This window comes from Ctenocephalides felis, unplaced genomic scaffold (genome assembly GCF_003426905.1).
Source record: "Ctenocephalides felis isolate EL2017-DRISC unplaced genomic scaffold, ASM342690v1 CF-g0.4_SCAFFOLD_01886, whole genome shotgun sequence".
Classification (NCBI taxonomy): domain Eukaryota; kingdom Metazoa; phylum Arthropoda; class Insecta; order Siphonaptera; family Pulicidae; genus Ctenocephalides; species Ctenocephalides felis.
Window position 1 is genome coordinate 51314764 of NW_020538040.1, and position 21374 is coordinate 51336137.

Here is a 21374-nt window from a genome sequence, read left to right on the forward strand (position 1 = left end):
AATTGGCAGTTTGAAAATTCGATGTTACTTTAATGGAACTTGTTGACAAATGAACAATATCGTAGATGGGTAATTTTTGTTTGAGGTAAGTTATGTTTATTATCTTTGAACAATAAGAAAATACATTGAATTATTTTATATGTATTGCATATAATATGTTTCCAAGTAGCCCTTGCCCGGCATTGCTGCACAATAAAAAAAAGTCAGCCTTATTAGATTAATTCTAATACAAAAATCATCAAATATGGATGGATTAACCATTGGGTTACCATCTAAAAATACGAAGTAAGGAGAAGTTTCAGCCAACAGCTCATAGGACGTAAGGTTCTGATTGCTGTTAAAAAATAATAATAAAAAAAAAAATATGTATTGCATATCAATATCAATTGATAGTTCGTTGCTCAACATCAAAACTAAATTAACTAAAAAATGCGATTCTGCATGAATCAAATCAATCAATCAATAGTTCTAGATAATTTAGAAATTTATTATAATAAGGAATTCAAAGGTTAGTCTTATTTGGTCTAAAAATTATAATGATATGATGATTATATGTTTTATGTGATCAGTGCTTACCAAGTGTAACATTTCTCATTCAAAATGATACTAAATATAGTCAAAATGCCATGCATTTGCTGTGCAAATAAAAAAAAATCAGCGAGACATATTGCAAAGAAAACTTTGCTGCTTTCGTAATAAAATGACATTATAGGCTTTTTACAAATAAAAAGCAACTTCAGTCATTGGAGTGATTCTCCAACTATCGATATAGAAAAATTTATCACATTTTATATGAGTATATAAAATTGTGTGTGTGAGTGAATGATATAAGCCAAATATCCAATAGGATTGTACTGTATTCTAATCGCTGTTGAAAATAATATATATAAAAAAATATTATGAAACATCACAAAGATGCTGTTAATATTGTCTTTTTTTTTTAAAAAAAGCGCGTTTTTCTAGCATAGGGTCTCTATCTAAAACGCTTGATAGCACAACAACCACATCGAATTATGACAGTATTTAGTACCATTTTGTATGAGCTACGTAACATTTGTCTATTTTTACGGCAGATCCGGCCCTTTATAAAGTTTCATCTATAGATATGACCAATTTTAATTATTTGTTTTAATGATATGCTCTTATATTTTTTCAAAATCTAATATCGCACCCGATTTGATTTTATCAACATGAAAACGGTTCATATATAGCCGTTTAACATATAGGGATCAATTCTAGGATAAATTAGAAATGTTAAGGTAATGCTATGTTACGGGTCTATATTCGTATGGGTTGGTAGTGATAAACCAAGAAAAAGCTACGTACATGCTGACTTCACATCAGTCGTTTCACACATAGAACCTACAAAACACACAAACGTTAAAAAACAATTTTATCGTAAATGCAACTTTATGATTCTTTGATTACACTCACATTAGGTTTTATGTGTAAAACCCCGGATCGTACTGCAAATACATAGCTTTTTGACAGTTCGTTACTACCAATTCATACGAATGTAGACCCGTAATATACCTATTTTATCCCAAAGAGGTGAGTCGCACCATTAGAAAAGATCCATGTCAAATTCGCGAAGATGACACATGCTAATATCAAACAAAATGTTTTCACATTATATGAAGTCCAAGAAAATAGATTTAATTACAACTATTAGTCCAGTCATTTGGTCGTCTTGCCGGTACAGTACACTCCGGGAATTCTGAAAATTGGTAATCTTATAGATTTCGAGGTGCTCTTTACGAAAATCAACTTTGCCACCTCAAATTTGAACGGCAAGTTGCCGCCATATTGAAAAAATGGGGTCAAAAAACAGCTTTTTCAAAATATCTACTTTCTGGCTCAATCTACGATAAAAGTATCTATGTACGAATTAAACTAGAGAAAATTTCCTACAATTCCTTAGAAAACCGTTTTTTTTGTAAAATTGATATTTTGAGAGTACGGCCGCTTCAAAGTCTTTGCTGCTCTCGCCGTAGTATCAAATCTGTCCATATATGACAGCACTTCGTACTTGACCACATTCTCTCTAATAATTAATATTTTCAATATTAAATTGAGCGAATAAGATCTAGAAATAAAATAATTCAAATATTTTTCTGTTTTTTTGCTGATTTTTTAACGCTTCAAGCTACTTGAAGCTATAAGGTGCTACTCAAGCTATAAGTATATTTACAGCTACTTTGCCATTGAAGTGTTAAAAAATTAGCAAAAAAAAAACGAAAAATATTTGAATTAGATCGCTTAAGATCTTATTCGCTTAATTTAACATTGAAAATATTAATTATTAGAGAGAATGTGGTCAAGTTCGAAGTGCTGTCATATATGGACAGATTTGATACTACGGCGAGAGCAGCAAAGACTTTGAGGCGGCCGTACTCTCAAACTATCAATTTTACAAAAAAACGGTTTCTAAGGAATTGTAGGAAATTTTCTCTAGTTTAATTCGTACATAGATACTTTTATCGTAGATTGAGCCAGAAATGAGATATTTTAAAAAAGCTGTATTTTCACGCCATTTTTTCAATATGGCGGCAACTTGCCGTTCAAATTTGATTTTCGTAAAGAGCACCTCGAAATCTATAAGATTACCAATTTTCAGAATTCCCGGAGTACTGTACCGGCAACAGCCTTTTTATGCACCAAATAACTGGACTATATTATGGATATGCTTTCAGCATTCACTATTTTCCTTCGAAATCAAAATCACCGTCGATAGGCTATCGATGTCTGTACAACACGAGTCCGGTGCAATATATTTCAAGCATCGGGACCTTTTGAATATCTGCGATTCTGGGTTTTTATTTTATTTTTCGTTTGTTACTCGCGATACTTTACACGAGGCTTGGTGCCCGCAGTATGCCATTTCTTAATGCGATGATGATATATTTGATATATCAAAATTATATGCTTCACATTCGTGTGAATTGGTTTGTTAAATAAATCATGTTAAATTCTATAGGTACAACAAGAGATGCTCTGAGGATGATATCTTATTATTATGTACGGGGGCTGGGTATATTGTTTCGTGATTCAATGGCGTTTATGTTAAGCGTTCGTGATTGATCTGTTTTATTTATCAATAAAGAGCTTCAATACAATTTATATACCAGCACAGAGTTTTTTTAATCAGCGGCGTTTTTGCTTTTTTTATTTTCGCTCTCGAGAAGGTGAAGAAAACAGCTTTAAAACCAAATTGAAATTGATTAATAATCAAGCTAATAAAAATTGAATGGAAAATACTGAATTCTAGTCATTATAAGGCAGTCACTGCATGCAATTAAATTGCAAATTGCAATTGAATCCGTTTTATTTTCTAGATAAAAATTGAGATAATCGAGAAAAAATTCAATTAAGAAATGTTTTGTTGCATCTGTACAATTTTTAGAATTATTAACAATAGTCCCATGAAAAACACACACAGAAATGGTTGTGAAATAAATTTAATTAGTAAGATGAACGCAGATATAATATATACATATTTTGAAAATAATAATAATATTATAATAATATTATTCAAATGTATATTATTAGAATTAAATTATTAAACTTCACCACCTTTCGACTTTTTTAAATCAGAAGATCAGTAATTTGTTTTAAAAAATAGAGAAAGGCATTACAGCAATAAGCTAATAAAAATCAATCAGATCTCCAAAACAAACTCTATATATATATATATATATATATATATATATATATATATATAAATATATATATAACACTTTAAAGTATCATTATATGTCCTAAAAATCCACTCTGTAAAAATGAATAATTTCGATTACTTCACAAGGCGGTGTCTTGATACTGAAGTATCCGATTCAATTTATTCTAACGTAAGAAGCAATTATTGTATATCATAACGAATATCTATAGACTGAAAAATCGCACTGAATGCAAGTAAATTTAAAAATTCAAACTAAAATTGTAATTTGCACAAACAATTAATTTTAAATCAAATTGTAGTAAAAATAAGTAGTACTACAAAAGCTTTATAGAGCACCACAAATGGCCCAAAAGCAGGACCATGGTATGAGCGCACCACGAATCTCTGTTCCATTCCATGATTCTCTGTTCCTTCCTTGTTTATTATTCTTATTTCATTTTTATTACTCACTTGTAATTTGCTCTTATAAATTTCCCTTTCCAACCTCCTGTGTCGATACTTTCTAGCCGTGTGCTTCGGCTTTCAGTTCCCTATATTCCTTCTTTTCCTGTGAGTCACCAACCATTTGCATTCTTTTTCTTCCAATCTTTTCAGTCCTACTTTATCTTCGACGGCGTCACGTGAAAGGCATTCTGTTTGCAGATTCAGGTCCGATTCAGTTTTCTTTCTTTTTCAGGATTGTGCGTCCTTAGTCCTTACTTCGCCCACTCTTCTCAAGACTTCATTTGTTACCTTGTCTGTCTATTTTCTCCAGCACCACATTTCAAAACTCTCGATAGCTTTTGTCGGCCTGTGTTAGAGTCCATGTCTCTGATCATGATGCTTCCCAAGTACTTTAAGTGATCTACACCTTTCGATTCTCAAATTATTATATATATTATGTTGATATATTTTGTTACGCCATCTGACAATTTCCAAATCAATCTAACTAAGTTTAAGTGTCTCTCGTGCAGTATCCGTTTCTCCCAGTACAGTAATTTTTCTCGTGTAGTATCCGTCAGGATGCTCCCAAGAATTTGAAGTGATCTATATATTCTAATTCTCGATTGATTTTAGAGATTATGTTAATATACTTTGTTATACCATCTGACAATTTACAAGCTAAATCAAGGTTAAGTTGGTTATGCACACAATTAGGCAATACAGGAAACCTAGGATTTCGAACGAGCAAGGATGACCACCTTCTCTCCATACGCGGACGTCGTCCTTAAGCATGGTGGTAAAGTCCAAACTTCATTTACATTCAAGCAATCTTATTTTAGCCGCTAATTATCTTATGTATTATATATTGAATTATCGCTATTTTAAATTAATCTCACACTAATGACTCTACAATTCAGTAGATAGAGAAGAAGATAGACAATAGTACACCTTGTATTTAGTTTTTTTAATTTTCAACTGTCCAATTAAGGACATTTAATAAATTTGGGGAATTTACAATTGTCAGCCGTAAAGAGATATTGTATAGAGTCATCTATTTAAAAATTGTAATTTATCGATAGCAACTTGTCTGTAGGCCACACCGTGCGGAATTAGAAGTTGCTATGTATTGAAAAAACTAAGAATTTTGAGACCTTTCTAACGATGTATAATACTTTATATGTTTTCTTTGCAGAAATATCTAAACCGTAAGATCACTAGATCACTAGGACCACTAGATGGACTACCCGTTATACTAAATGGGCATGTTGGAAAAACAATTCAATAGTTCTTTTCCCATTCGTTATAATATTAACAATATTTTATTGATAATGATATAATGTTAACTATTTACTTATAAATAATTCCTTGTAAACAATGACTAAGTTAATTCAATCTTTATCAAGAAAATTGATGACTTATATCCAGTGACGGTTTTCTTTTCAACCTTCGTCGATAGTTCTCTGTTATTAAAGAGCTTGCTAGTGTATTTGGGTGACCGATGAGCTTGTTTCTATATTTAAGTGCTGTTTTTGTTATTACATCTTTTATGGTAGGTGTGTTCGTGTGAAGATGAATTAGCCAGTTCGGGATATATTTTGGTGCTCCTAAGGCAATTTTCAAATATTTGTTCTGAAATTTTTGTATTATTTCTATATTAGTCTTATGAGCACTGCCCCACAATTATATTCCATAGCACCAAATTGTATTGTATTTAGTTGTTCCTTTCTTTTAAATCAATTTGTGAATTTTATCATGTTAAACAATTCACTAAGAAAAGCATTCATATAGCGATGATATTGGCCGACTAATAGCTTAACGATTCGTTCGTTCGATTGCGTGTATAATTACGCACCACAAATTTTCCGGCTACTATCACAAATTCCCTTGTAATAAAAGCGCCCGCCTCGAGATCCATACTCCGACAGGCAAACGAATACTTATAAATCAAGAACTGACAACAAGACAAATTGAAATATCTCCGTCTAAGATACATCGTAAAAAAGCTCATCATAACACCGCCGCTCGGCGAACGGACGGCGGACGCGACGGTGCGCACATCGCATGCGAGTAATTGCGCGCAATAAAAAATTAAAAAAGGCAAAATGAGAAAGAAAAAAAACGAACGAGTTTACACATTAAGCACACGTTTCCATTTTGACTTTGGTATTTAAAATATACTTATATACAATTATACGGGCACGACCGCTATCGCCGATAAGCCGCGCGGTTGTGTTGTTAAGTATTGCGTTCTGGATGTATTTTGTATTGCAGTTGTGTTCATCACATTTAGCGTTATCGATAGCATCTCGTTCGACACCGAAGAATGAAAGGCTGATTATCCCGTAGCCGCGTTAAGAAAAATTATTTCTATAAAACGAGCGAGAGGGAACATTTTACTAGAAGTGCGTTTCCAAGAAGCAACGAAGGAATTGATTTATTCAGAACCCACGCTTGTAAAATTCTAAAATAGTATTAATCAATGATAATTATTTACAATATGATATAAAGTATAAGAATTAAAATATTTCAACAAGTTTTAAATGATGCATAAAATTTTGTAAAAATTACAAGTTAGTATAGAAAAATTATTTCTATAAAACGAGCGAGAGGGAACATTTTACTAGAAGTGCGTTTCTAAGAAGCAACGAAGGAATTGATTTATTTAGGACCCACGCTTGAAAAATTCTAAAATAGTATTAATCAATGATAATTATTTACAATATGATATGAAGTATAAGAATTAAAACATTTAAACAAGTTTTAAATTATGCAAGTTGCATGAAATTTTGTGAAAATTACAAGTTCCTTCATCATCAAAACTGCACGTGCTATCCCCTGTGACCTAAAGTTTCGATCAAGCCACCTTTAAAAAAATTTATTAATATTGTCATAAAAGAGTTGGTTTCAGTAATTGCACTAATTTTCAATTTTCCGCAGGATAAGTAATAGTAATGGCAAAAAAAATTTTATTCAATAATTTTTTTTTATATATATTTTTAACAGCAATCAGAACCTTACGTCCTATAAGCTGTTGGGCTGAAACTTCTCCTTACTTCGTATTTTTTAGATGGTAACCCAATGGTTAATTCATCCATATTTGATGATTTTTGTTATTAGAATTAATCTAATAGGGCTGACTTTTTATTGGTGCAGTAATGCCGGCCAAGGGCTATTTTCACTTGGAAACATATTACTATCTATATTTCCAAGTGAAAATCGTTGTCACTGCTGCCTGACAACATGCTGCTCGAACTGGGTATCGAACCCGGGACCTCTGATTCAGGTCCCGTGGCTCTTAACCGCTTACCTACGGGCGAGCCAAAAAATCTTGGTACACGATTTCGAATCGAATCATTTGAATGATTCAAAGAACATTTCACTTGTTTTGAAAAAATAAAGAATTGGTCAAATATAGATCCGGCGGTTTCGGAAAACCAATAAAAAAGAACGTTAAAAATGCTCATCAAATTATCAGATATTTTATAGAGATTTCGATTAAGTGAAAATTAAGTTTACATTTCAGAAGATTCCGTACTAAGTTCTATAATGGTTAACCGTTAAACTGTGACGTGGCGCTTACGCGCTTTGATTATTTGTCTAAATTAGCTACGTGGCGCAATAGCCTTGAATAAATTTCAAAATTTTCAAAAAAAAAATAAAGCTTTGAATTATATTAAATTATTTTACGGCAACTTCGAGCAATTTGTCTTAAGGCACGATCCCTGCTCCGTTAGTTTTGAACTATATTTCAATCAAAATCCATTTATTCATGAATTCATGAATTCATATAATTGAAACTGCTGAGGTTAATATGTAGTTAATATATATTTTGCTTTTATAATATAAAATATAATATAATATTACATAATAGTGCTTTATCGTTAAAATTATATTACATGTCTGTTTTTCCTTATCGCTATTTTATAAGATGTATCTTATACCGTAATTTTTATCATCGATCTGTTCATTTAGGCTTCTTCGATCCAAATATTTATTTCTTAGTCCTCCCGACCCCAACGCAATAAGTTACATATATAAAACTTTAATAAGCTTGAGAAAAATGAAAATAATAACTGATTGATTTTTTTTGAAACGTTCGAAAAATCAAACTTTTAAAAGATGACGAATATAAAACACCACTTAATTAAATTTTATTATGATAAAAAACTCCCATAAAATGCATATATATAATATTTATCAACATGAAAAATATTTTTTATAAGGTGTCATTTTGAACCACTTGCGACATCCTAATCAAGCTATGATACTAAAACAAATATTTTTAACAAAATTAATCATACTAATTGTAATAAAATCCGTTCTTTCTGAGTAGAACATAATTACATATTTATATTCTATTAAAGTACAACAGATGCGGAATCGCTGCATTAATATTTCTGACATTTAAAAATTGAATTCGAGATGCGAATCGATGAAAAAGGCGATTATTAAAGCTCGTTAATTCATAAAATCCTCCACATAACTGACTGTATAATAATAATAAACGAACATAAAGGAGATCTCAGCAAAGATTACACCTTTTCTCATAACACCTCGTAACCAGCTAAAAAGTTGAGATTCGTTTTGGAAATCTGATTGATTTTAATTAGCTTATTGCGATAATGCCTTTACCTGTGTTCTTTAAATGAAATACTGACTTTCAGATTAAAAAAACGCTGATGGTCGAAAATTTTACTTGATTTATTAAATTTGTAAAATTAATTTAAAAAATGATATTTTTTTACTTTTTTATTGGTTTGTATTTATTGAGCTTGTATGTAACTTTTGCAGAGTCTATTTTACTCATCTTTAAAAAATTCAATCAAAATAAATTTCTATTGGAAATTAGTATAAATTTGATAATTGTAAATGATATTTTATAGTTCTATAGACGATAACCTGATATAATGTATACTTATGCTTTTATGACATTTTTTACTGCCTATTTATATTATTATTTACATCTGTAGTATCCAAGCAATCAATAAAACTTTTTTGTACTTTCAAATAAAAAATATTATAGCAACCTGCTTGATATCATTTTGCATACGGATTTATCTCGTTGCAAGGAGATAATTGTATTCAGTATACAATTTATACAAAAAGAATCATAATTCTACTTATTAACAACAAGTATCACCAAAAATAATATTTGGTTACTTAAGTATGAATAAAAAAAATGAATTTTTTTTTTTTTATAATTGGATTGTGGTAAAAAAAACCCGAATATAAACAAGCGTTCAATTAAGCTCATATTGGACCCACATTAAACTCGAGATGCAAATCAAAATCAATGTAAAATTTGTAAAATGTAAAAAAGTGTGAATTAGCATTAACTTCCAACATTGTAATTAATAATTAAAGATTGATTAATTACTAATATATAAAATTATTTACTAGTACTACTGATTTATTTACTGATGAGCAAATGATTGAAAAAAATTAATTGATATAATATATAATTGCAATAAAAAAATCGATTTATAGCCGACATAAACGTTTCGTACATCAATATCGATGTAAACCTACGAAGTTCAACCGGTAATTATTTACATTAATTTATAAAGACAGTCGAATTATACTTTGATTTTATTTTCATTTTATATCGAGTAAATAAAGTACAGCAATTCAAGAATACTCGATACAAAATTGACGAATGAAAGAAAAATCCATACAAAAAAAGTAATTGATTCCAAATGCTCGAATCCGATTCAATTCGTAAGTTGTGCACCTGTAATTTTGTATGATTGAAGTATTTAGAACCACTAAATGGAATACTTAGGTCCAAATAAGCCAAATTATTACAAACTAGTTATATCAAACCTCTAAATTTTCATTAGAATTGATAATTTTTTTTTTAGTTGTAACTCAAAATGTAAAGTGTGGCATTTTCGTGAGTTTGTGTGTGTGACAAACGGATTTATTTATCATATATAATTTTTTGGAATATATTTAAACGGATTATATTTTTTCTTGGAGTATATATTATAGAGCTCATAGTTTAATTAATTATTGCCTACATTTGTTGAATAACTTTTATTATAAAATTTTATATATGTATTTATTACGATTTATTGATGTGTTTTTTCATCTGTTTATAAAATCGTATTTATCGTCATATCAAATTAATCGTTCATTCAAATCATTTGACCGTAAAAATAAAATTTTATTAAACAATAATTTTGTGTATAAATATATAATTTTAATACTGCATTTTGTTAATAAAATTAAATTAATCTTATAGTTTTAGAAACTTGAAACAACGCAAGTTGTAGATTATAAATATGAATATTTGTATTCAGAAATGGGTACTGTCTTTTATCATTTATTAATTCACTAATCATGACTAATAGAACTTGATTTTATATTATATTTTTATTTTAAGGTACTGAATTTCGCAAACAATTTCGTCCATGTGTTCCGACCCTAACTGCCCAAAATCTGTTCAGGTTTCCTATTATGGCATCACAAAATGAATCTCTAAATACAGGTATAACACCTCGATGTACTAATGAGAAATTTGAAGCTCTATTTATAATGCTTTTGATTTACGATCATTTTCGGGATCCAATTAGTTGTGGTTTACACTGTTTTTTTTTATTAAGCGGCAATATAAATAGAGAACTATCACAATTGAAAATCATATAAAGATATGCACCTGGTACAATGTTGAGAAAATATAGGAAGAGAACGCTTTGTAATAAAAACATAAATGAGAAATAATAAAGCTGTAAAGTGAGAAGCAAACAAGTGATTGAATTTGTACGAATAATTTATCTCTTATTGAGCAATTGAGCAAGGAAAAAAAACGAGCAATATTCATAATATTGATAGCTATTTATGTTGATAACGAATGTAACCCAGTAATAAAGGAAGTTTTAATGCTGTAGAACACTATTTACTGGCATTGCAAAATAGAATTGCAAAAAAATATGGGCACTATATTGTTAGAACAACCTGACATCACTGTTGTCTGATACGTTGATTGAACAGAGAAAAATAAATATTATGGCCTGTCCCATAAAAGTCACACTGCGTTTTTTTAATTTTCATACGAGATTAGTTAATTGTACTTAAAAAAATGTAGAATATTAACAGAGATTATTTATGTAGATAATTAATGCAGATCACTAATAAAAAAAGTTCTAGGGTTCTAATTTTGGAAATTATGAGGAAAAAATATCTATCATGTATGCTTCCTATTACCAGATTGGTAAATTATTCAATCAATTAATTGAGAATCATCTTCACTCATTTAAGGACACTAAACTACTCCAATCTACTTTCACAATCAGTGAACTAGAAATGTTTGGTTCGCGACCTACGGTGTGAAATAGATCATCTATTTAATAGGATAATCACTAATCTAATATTTTGAAAATTTAATAATTATAATTAAAATTTATTGTTGTATTAGATACTGAAAAACGAAAATAGTGCGCCCCGAGTACATAAAGATTGTATTTGAAACTGCGTTAATAACTCGTTAGATGGCACAACTATTTCTGCGATTTTCCCTTCCAGCTGTGACCAATCAAATCAGTAATGTTTTAAACAATTAATAACAACTTAGAGTAATTAAACAAGTAAATGTCATTACGCCTCAAGACAAGACAAGTTGCAGAAAAATCCCAACATATGTAAGTGATCGATTTTCAATAAGAATTCACTTCGACTACATTTTAATTTGTGACGATAGAAGTTAGAATTTTTGTACCGGCTCTTCAAAAACTTTATAATACAATGATTTTTATTGTTAAGAATATAAACTCTTTCATCATACAAAGTTTCAACGCCAACAAGAGGTCTTTCCAATTTTTGCGTCAAACGATTCAGAATGCCTTAAAACATAAACTAAATTAGCAAGTCGAGTTAACAAACTCCTCGCAAAGTAATGAAACGATTTGATAATTTTATGTTTTTTCGATTATTGAATTCATTCTGAATGATTTGAAACAAAACTGAAAGATGTATGTGCATTGGCATGTGTGTTTATGTGAGCCAAAATTGGACTATCCGTTAACGTCTTCTGTTAATACTAACTAAAGATTATAATAATTATTTAAACAAATAAAACAAAGTATTTTTTTATGTAAAATGGTGTGTATGTTTCGATTTGAAGTTTAAATTTAATTTAATTAAGGATCCAAATCCATAGATCAACATCATAAATCAAATCATAATCTTGACATTTTAACCTTATAATACTATAATCAAAAAAATTAAAGGTTGCGAATTCTATTAGAAAGAATTCTAGATCTTTAAGCAAAATAAAAATAAATACATAAACGTATACACGAATATACTACGTGAACACCTTCAAAAACCAAATATAAAAAAAGAACACTATAGAAATCCGAACCTTCATAATTAATATATTGCGTTGTAAAACCCAAAATTGGATTGTATACAAGCCCATTGTAAACACCGTGGCTCTGAGAATAACACATAATTAATATAACGATAATCATTTTTTATTCAGGGATAGTAATGCTTCCATGTGTTTGTAGTCATAGAAAATAAAAAAAATAGTAAAATCGTGATAATCCGGTAAAGGATATAGACATCATATATCTAACTATAAAATAAAATTCTAAAGAAATAAGGGTGTTTTTGATAAACACTATCAATATTGACGCACAATCATAATTCTTATATTTATAAATTATTAACCTATCGATGAAGTCGTGCTTTCGCCAGAAAATCCGATTTGTTAGATTTATATTTTTTCGACATCTCGATTCATTCTGAATGATCAGAGACCAAAATTGGAAGAAGTATGTATGTTTGAGTCAAAATTTGGCAACTATTCGTCGACGTTCTCATAAATGTCCGATTTTTTAGAATTTGAAGAAAAGTAAATTTTTAGCCAAAAATCCTGAAATTTTATTACCGTTCGAAAAATATCAAGGATTGTGCTAGCAAGTTTTTGGTAAACATCAGTAAGCCATTTTTTTGTAATTAATTGTTTGTTTTAAAAAATATTGTACGATTTTGGTGAACTAAATTATAAAACTAATTCTTAATTTTATTGAGCAAGTCGATTAATTATACATACCTGAAGACTTCTTGCAATTTCTTGAAATTTGTGCTGAGACGAACTGTCACTAACACTTAGATCACTTTGTTATTTATACAACAGTAAGCAGCAACTGCAAGCAGGAATAAATTTAAAAATCATACAACAATTAAAACAAAAAAGTTCAATTAGACATGTGTAATTTAACGTAAGTATATTACTCTAATAAAACTGATAATTTTGTAGCAATATATTAAGCTACTTGGAATCAGAGCCCATTGATATCGACAATAAATTTAAATCCGCAATAACAATATTAATTATCCAAAGTAATAAATGAACTCGTTTTAATTTAATTCGACGTATTCATTAATAAATTCACTATATACAATCAAAACCATATTTGTAAAAAACGTTCGTTCGCACTCTGGGTTATTTATGATGATGTCGGTATTTGGGAACGACTCGAAAAAGGTGTGAACAAAAAATAAACAGAATAAAAGTGAAGATAATTAAATATTAAATATATAAATTAATAACTTTGACAGAACAAAGAAATTAAAATGTCAGAAAGAAGTTCTCGTAATCGAAAACAACAAAGGTCTGTTGCCGAATGTTGTAAAAAAGGGTTATGTGGCATATCAAATGAAAAAAAGCATGGGTTCGTATTAATTCATACACATACGTATATTATATGTATGAAAATATATATAGGAAATAATTATGCTACATCTATGTTATAATTACAATGAATTGTAACTTAAATTGAACTATTTTATGAACAATATTTATTTCGCTAAACTTAACGTTTTACATAGTAATATTAATAAAAAGTAGTTAAGAAGTTTCACTTTTCTTTTTTTGTTTAAAAAAAACTTATTTTTGAAGTGTATATTAGAATAAATGAGAATATGATTTGATTGCATAGAGAAACAATTTTACATTGTAATATTATTTGGAGTTAGATTATCTTACATATTAGATACTTAGATTCATCTAGAAAGAGGATACGATTTGAAAAAAAAATCTTTTTCCTATACGTCTGATTTTCTAAATATCAGATGTCTCAGATGTATAAATCTATCTTATTAGACACATTATAAAATTAATAAAAGTATCAAATTGGACATTATCGACCTTTAAGTTCTTTCGTAATTTCATTTAATAAGTTGTTAATTTCTTAATGTTAGGAAAAATAAAAAAACTACAAAAAATTACCGATATATCTGAATAAAATGTTTTTTGACGAAGTATATTCGATTGGCACAGAAAAGATATCTTATATGAAAGGAATGATTATAAATACAGTATACGTTTTTTATTTTGGCATTATTCTTATTTCACAGTCCAGAATGCCTGATAGTCGCATTCAAAAATTTCGTTTTTTTTTTTTTTTTCAAATAGTGCCTTTATAGCAAATCAAAACGCTTTAGAGCTATAAGAACGTCTTTCGCGGTGGTTTGGAATCATTTAAAGCGGGCAAATCCACCATTCCATTTTGATGTCAAATAAGCAGCAAGGCAAAAATAAAATTGCATTAATATTTCAGATAAAAAATATTAGTTAATGCACTCATGCAAGTAACAAAACATAAAATTAACAAGTATTTTTATATACATTTAAACAGCGATCAGTACTTAAGGTTCCCATAAGCTGTTGTAATGCTTTGACTTATCTAAAAACGTCGATGTTAGTTGGCAATATCAAGTGTAGTACCATTTTTATGTGATCAATTTTATTATTCTAAATTTCATCAACTAAAAATGATGAATTGTTTATTGATGCAGCAATGTCGGGTGAAGACTATTTTTATTTAGCTGCTGAGAAATTAAAATTAATTCATAAAATTGAACTGTATCTGAACACCTCGGTAATTACCATTAAATTTCGTTTATCTAATCAACAATTCCTAGTTATACAAGAAGTAACATTATGTCTTTTCACAACCACTATCGACAAGTAAGAATCGCTCATTGTTAGTCTTATAAACGATCCAGCGAATTGTGAAAATATAATATCATAATAAAATAATCTGTTCTCGGTGCCGTGTCCACCCTGGCGCGGCGTAACGAATCCGCAACATTGGACACGCTAACGTTCAGATGAGACGAAGAAAACGATTGAGGGCTAAATTGGTAAAAAAATATCCATATTGAAAATAATACTAAATACATGACATACCGACGTATTTTTTAAAAATTACAAAAAAAACTTCAATTAAACTATTCAGGTTTCATCACTTATTTAACAAACCTTAATAGTAGGGGAGACTGGGTACGGTTGTGGCAGGACATGGTAGTGACAAACGCCATAACAGCTAAACTATACTGATTTTGAGATAAAGTCCAAAGGGAGAAAGATGAAGTGTATTTGTTTGAACAAATTAACATGACCTGTAGAATGCATTGCTCTTAAAGAGTCTAAAAAAAGTTTCTTTGTTCGATTTCTTATAATAACTGTTACTTGTATACAGAGTGATCACTTTGTTCATTATTTTGCTGTAAGTTGAAAATTAGTAGCTAATTACTAGCAATTAGTTTATGCGTAGATAATTTAGCTCAGTCATAACGATGATTTGTTTTCAAAAGTGTATGTTGGGTACGGACTTATCTATGGTTGAGATCCATAGATAAGTCCGTACGGACTCTGTGACATATGGTTGAGGGTCTTGTCCTGTTCGAATGAAAATTAAGCAGATATAAGAATCTTTACTTAACTAACAATAAGACAAAATACGGAAGAGAAAGCGAAAGGAAAATTCAGTACTAGAAAAAAGATTTCACAAAGATTTGTTAACTTTGTGTTTTGTTTCTTCTCAACAATTCATTTATTTTTATCTTATTTTTTATTACTACATCATTTATAATTCACTATTCTTATTGAAGTAAAACTTCTTCAGGCGCGACTAGGGTGTAAATCCGTACAAATGCAAATTATAGCAGAGTCGAGTGCCAATGATTCGTCAACCGCTCTCGATGATATCATTTCTATACGGGTCGATTGTGATTAGTCGTCGCGTTTGAGAATAGAGATCTGTCGTTGTATGCGTACCGGTATCAACGTTGTATGCGTACCGATATCAACAAGAAAATCGGCATAGATAAATAAACATTTTAAAGTTTTTAGGTCAGACAGATATCACAGCTGTTCAAAGAATTAGATTATATCGCCAACGAAAAAGTAAAAAAAATACGAGCAGTCAATGAATATATGTTCATTTTAATTATATGAAATTCTTCAAACACAATTACATGATGAGTGAGCTTGTGAAAATAATATTTCTTTAGGCGTTGTTTAACATAATCCAATGTGTGAACGAGTATTATATAATTTATTAATCAGCAATTACTTCATTTCTCTAATGAAGGTACACTTCTAAATGCTAATTACAATGACAAACCGATCATGTCATATTTGCAGTATGATTTCAATTACATTATTGTTTTTAAATATTATACATATTTTTAATGCTATTATAAATATATATTTTATAAATTATATATAAATGTGTATAATGGTTGACACTAATAAACATTATTCAAAATTGTTATGATGTATCACCCTCACACCTCCAGGACGATTGTGACACTCGTGCTTTTTTGTACGACTTAATTTTATGACTAGTCCACCGTATTTAAGGACAAAATTTCACCATTCCCACGCAGACAAATGTTAAAATTACCATTTAATTTACTTTTCTTTCAGCTAACTGTTAAATTAACAAAATTTTTGTTGATCAAAATAAAAAGTGGCACAACGGGTACCCAGCCTCCCCTAACTATGATACTTATTCTTACTCTTTACGATTTTTATTCCTACTTATAAAAACAAGTAATTGTAATAAATTTTGATGTTGGACATTAATTTTATTCAATTAAATTAAACCGTATCAAGTAATATAAACTTGCAACGGAGAATGCGTACATCCATGACATAGTAAATAAACAATATCCTAGAAAACGAACGATGCACATGTTTATTACATTTCATTTCTATGAATGATTGTAGAAAATCAATTTCTAAACATTCATAGAGTTCAAAAGCTTATGAAAGTCTTAAGAGATTTAAATTAATGTTAATGACAAACAAATCTGTTACCCTTACCTAACACCACATATAGCATTTTTATATTAACTATTTTATCAAACAACTTAAACGCCAAAATTATACTTTATGTTACGTATTGATTCAAAGGCATGCCTATTGCTACTGGGTCTATAATCATTAAGGAATTCGTAGGGTTAAATTTAGTATTTAATAAAAATGTTATGGTGATGCTATGTTACGGGTCTTCTTCGGATGAGTTGTTAGCAACAAACTGTCCGATCAGGCGTATTACACACAAAAATGTCAAATAACAATTTTATCATAAGTGCAACATTCTATTGTCTTATTGATAACACATACGTGAAGTTAGGTGTTATGTGTAAAACTCCTGATCGCATAGCAAATACATAGTTTTTGACTTACTGTGATAGGAGTATGGACCCGTATCATAGCATTACCATAGCGTTACCTTAACATTTCTATTTCATCTGGGAATTGGTCTCCACATTTTAATTATATTAAATGGATAACATCTAAAGAAAAAAGAACGCATTTTCAGAAAAATCGTGTTATTAAACTAGAAATTGTGGGGAAATATGGTTCAATTAAAAGTGAAAATACTACTTTACAAAAGCATTTATATTTGTACCGAACTCATTCATTTATATTTTCATGTAAGCACTAAAATAATAGAAAATAATGCATCATTTATCTCATCTTAACAATTTTGTTTATAGTGTATTCGCTTTGTGGACTGATTCGGTAATTTACTGTGATAATTTTGCTTTTTGCGCGAATTGTTCTATAAAGTTTTTAGTTTTAAAAACTGTTTTTAAAATTCTTTATTCGTAGCTCAGCTCTCAATATTTAAATATTCTTATTAAAATATCAAACTTGCATTCAATTTCAAAATAATTGAAATTAATTTGATATTAGTCATATTTAAAATTAACTACAATTGATAAATATAGTTGAATATAAACTTTACTGAAACTGTAATTATAAATAATCATGAATAAAAATGACTCATACTAAAATTGAATCAAACGAAACTGAGTCACATAAATATCTGATGAATATTTATAATTACTTCGATAAAATTATGTATAGTAATTAATGAAATAATTCAACATTTCTTTGATAAAAGTTTTGTTTGATTTATTAATGCGCACTAGCAGTTCTACGACTAATATAAAAAACAAAACGCAAAGCAGATTAATGCAAAAAGTAATTGCTATGTGAAAACAAGTTTCAATTAGCTATTAAACATTTCTTGAAAACGATTTTAATACTCATGAGACATTTTCTCTGAATGTAATTATTAATATTATCCCATTTCGAATAATTATTCCCGTTTTTATTTTTGGCACTGAAGAAGATTGGAAAACGAAGCAAATCGACAAGTTCTTTCAATTGCTTTTGTTTATAAAAAATATCTCAGTAAAAGTTCAGTGCCAGACAAATATACAACTAGCTGCTAGTGCCTAATTCAGTGACCACATTCAAATACTAAGAACATTAAATTTTCAAACAATATTAACAACTAGTGGGGTAACGAAATGTTGGAGGAATATTGACTGTTTTCAAATAGATTATTATAAATATTGTAACATTGTCTAATATTTATAAGAACTATATAAACTGAATTGCAAAGTTGAAATTATTTGTTTAAAGTACATTAGAACTTTAGTCAGAATTAAAAATAAAATATGAATTATTTTTGATATACAAAGAGTGCATTAAAAAATTTTTTTTTCTTAAATGTTTGAAACAATTTTTTTTCCTCCAAAATCTATTATTTTGTTAAAACAAGCAAAAAGTTCTTTGAATCATTTAAATCGGACGTTTAGTTCTCTCAAAAACTGTCATTTTTTGCACATTTGTATCTTCGAAATAGTAGGGCCTGCCTTTGCCAAAAACTAATAACCACTTCTCCCGATCATTACTAATTGAATGTTTTTTAGATCATTCAAATCGGATGCTCCATTCTCTCAAAAACTCGATTTCTATTTTTTGCACTCTTTGCTCTTTATCTATGTAACTGCTGGACCTGCCTTTGCCAAAAACTAATCAGCACATCTCCCTTTCAATAGAAATCGAATGTTTTTTGAACCATTCAAATCGGTTTATCCGTGCGCCCGAAAACGTGACCGAAAAATTGTATCCATACATACATACATGCATACACACACACATCCATTTTTTCTGAGGTTCAGAAACCAAAATGTTCAAAAACCTTCAAAACGTCGATAAATGCAAAAAATTTCAATTTCGATTTTTGGACGATTACTTACCCTACGGGAAGTTAAAAATAGGATAAAACACAATAATAATAATAAATAGTAACAGATGTTACAAACCAATAAATAGTACCATAGAAAATGATACTAAAAACTGTCGAAATGCTATGTCGTTGCAGTCCGGCGATTCAAATATAAAACATGTTAAGGTTAAAGTTAAAATCTTGTTAACGTCGAGCTTTTTCATTTTTTCGTATAGAAGCTAGTGGGGTAAGTTATAGTAAACGCAAAAGAATTTACGTTTCAGTGGTTCCTGAACACTTTGGCAAAAATAGATGCGAGAGTGTATGTGTCGGATACAAATTTAGTCGACGATTTCGGGAACAAGGATCAACCGATTTGAATAATTTAACTAGTGGCGCGCATGGCATCGTGCCTTAAGGCAAATTTCTGGACCTTACCGTACCGGTTAAATATTCGAGAAAAGAAATAAAAAACAATTGTTTTAAATATTTTCAAATAGATTGTAAATTTATAAGTGCCTATTATATTGGGCGACGAGCGTATTCCACAAACAAGAAATTACAAGAAATTCGTAAGTTTTACAAGAAATTTGTTAATTTTTTTTTTAAAATTGATTTGATAATTTTGATTTTTTTTTAAATACTCGATTTTTTTAAAAAATTACGAAATACTCTCAAATTTGTTTTTTTTTTAATTTTGATATTTTTCAAATTTTGTGAAATTTAGATTTTTTTTCAAATTAGATTTTTTGAAAATTTTCAAAACTACGGAATTTTTTGTAAAATCAATTTTTGCACACCGTCTACACAAGCAAAAAGTCTTTCGAATTAATCTAATCGGTGATCCATTTTCTCAAAAACCTCCGGAGTGGCCTTTGGCAAAAACGCAATCGAGTACAAACCGATGTTTTTTCAATAATGCAAATCGGTTATTCCATACTGTCGAAATGTCGAAGACATTTGTTTGAACCATATAAATGAATTTCAAAATTAAAAATCTTGGTCCGGAACCCAAAAAAATGATTCAAAACGTGCACGTGTACACGTTATGAAAATATCTGTGAAATATGTGATAATTTGATGTGCATATGTCTAAAGAACATTTTTGATCGCCAAATGTCTTTTTTTAACTTTTTTTATTGAGAGTTCATAACCGCTAAGCTTGTCTTTCCAAAAATTTGAACAGATCTTTGTTTCGCCAATACAAATAAAATGTTTCTTGAATTATTCAAATCGGTTGCTCTGTTCTCTCAAAAACTGATTTACCAGTCTTGACACTTTCCCCCGTATCTCAAAACGGCCGTACTTGCCTTTGCCAAAAACTAATCAGCACGTCTCCCCATTAATACAAATCGAATGTTTTTAAATTATTCAAATCGGTTGATACGTTCCCGAAAGGAAATACAAATATCATTTTCGATTATTTTGTGATTATTATAACTTACCTTACCGAAAGTTAAAAACAAAGTAAAGTAATTTTGAAAATATTACCCTATCGTCCAATTATAAATATCATGTTGGAATTATCTTTAATGTTACTATAAAGTTTAAAAGAATCCTAAAATGAAAACTAAACCATGTGCCTAAATGCGTGCCTGATCGTGAGGCCTCTGGGACGCTTCGTGTAATTGAGTTCCACAGAAAGAAGACATCAAATGTTCTTCGGCGGATCTTTCCTGCACCTTCTACCGACACAAATACATTTCAATCGGGAACAGCATACACATATTTAAGGCATGTTAACATACGTTATAGTGCACATATATGTGATATGGGCAACATCAACGCAAATGACGTGACGAGCAAGCGCGAATGCTTTGAGCGTGTTAGCTCGAGGTACGACAAAACAACTTCTTTTCGCGGGTCAGGTGAGGACAACGCATTTGTGCGTGGGACCCTGAATCGGGATCACCGATGCCATTGGTTCAGCTAAACAGCTAATT

At 29.6% G+C, this 21374-nt stretch overlaps 1 protein-coding gene across 1 annotated transcript in view; it reads right to left on the reverse strand.

Moving 5' to 3' along the window:
- LOC113375064 (kinase D-interacting substrate of 220 kDa B-like) overlaps positions 1 to 21374 on the reverse strand; it is a 78954-nt gene that overhangs the window by 24669 nt on the left and 32911 nt on the right. The window contains exon 2 of the mRNA XM_026615015.1: positions 13161 to 13254. The gene's annotated coding sequence lies outside the window, so the exon portion shown is untranslated. The remainder of the gene's footprint in view (positions 1 to 13160; positions 13255 to 21374) is intronic.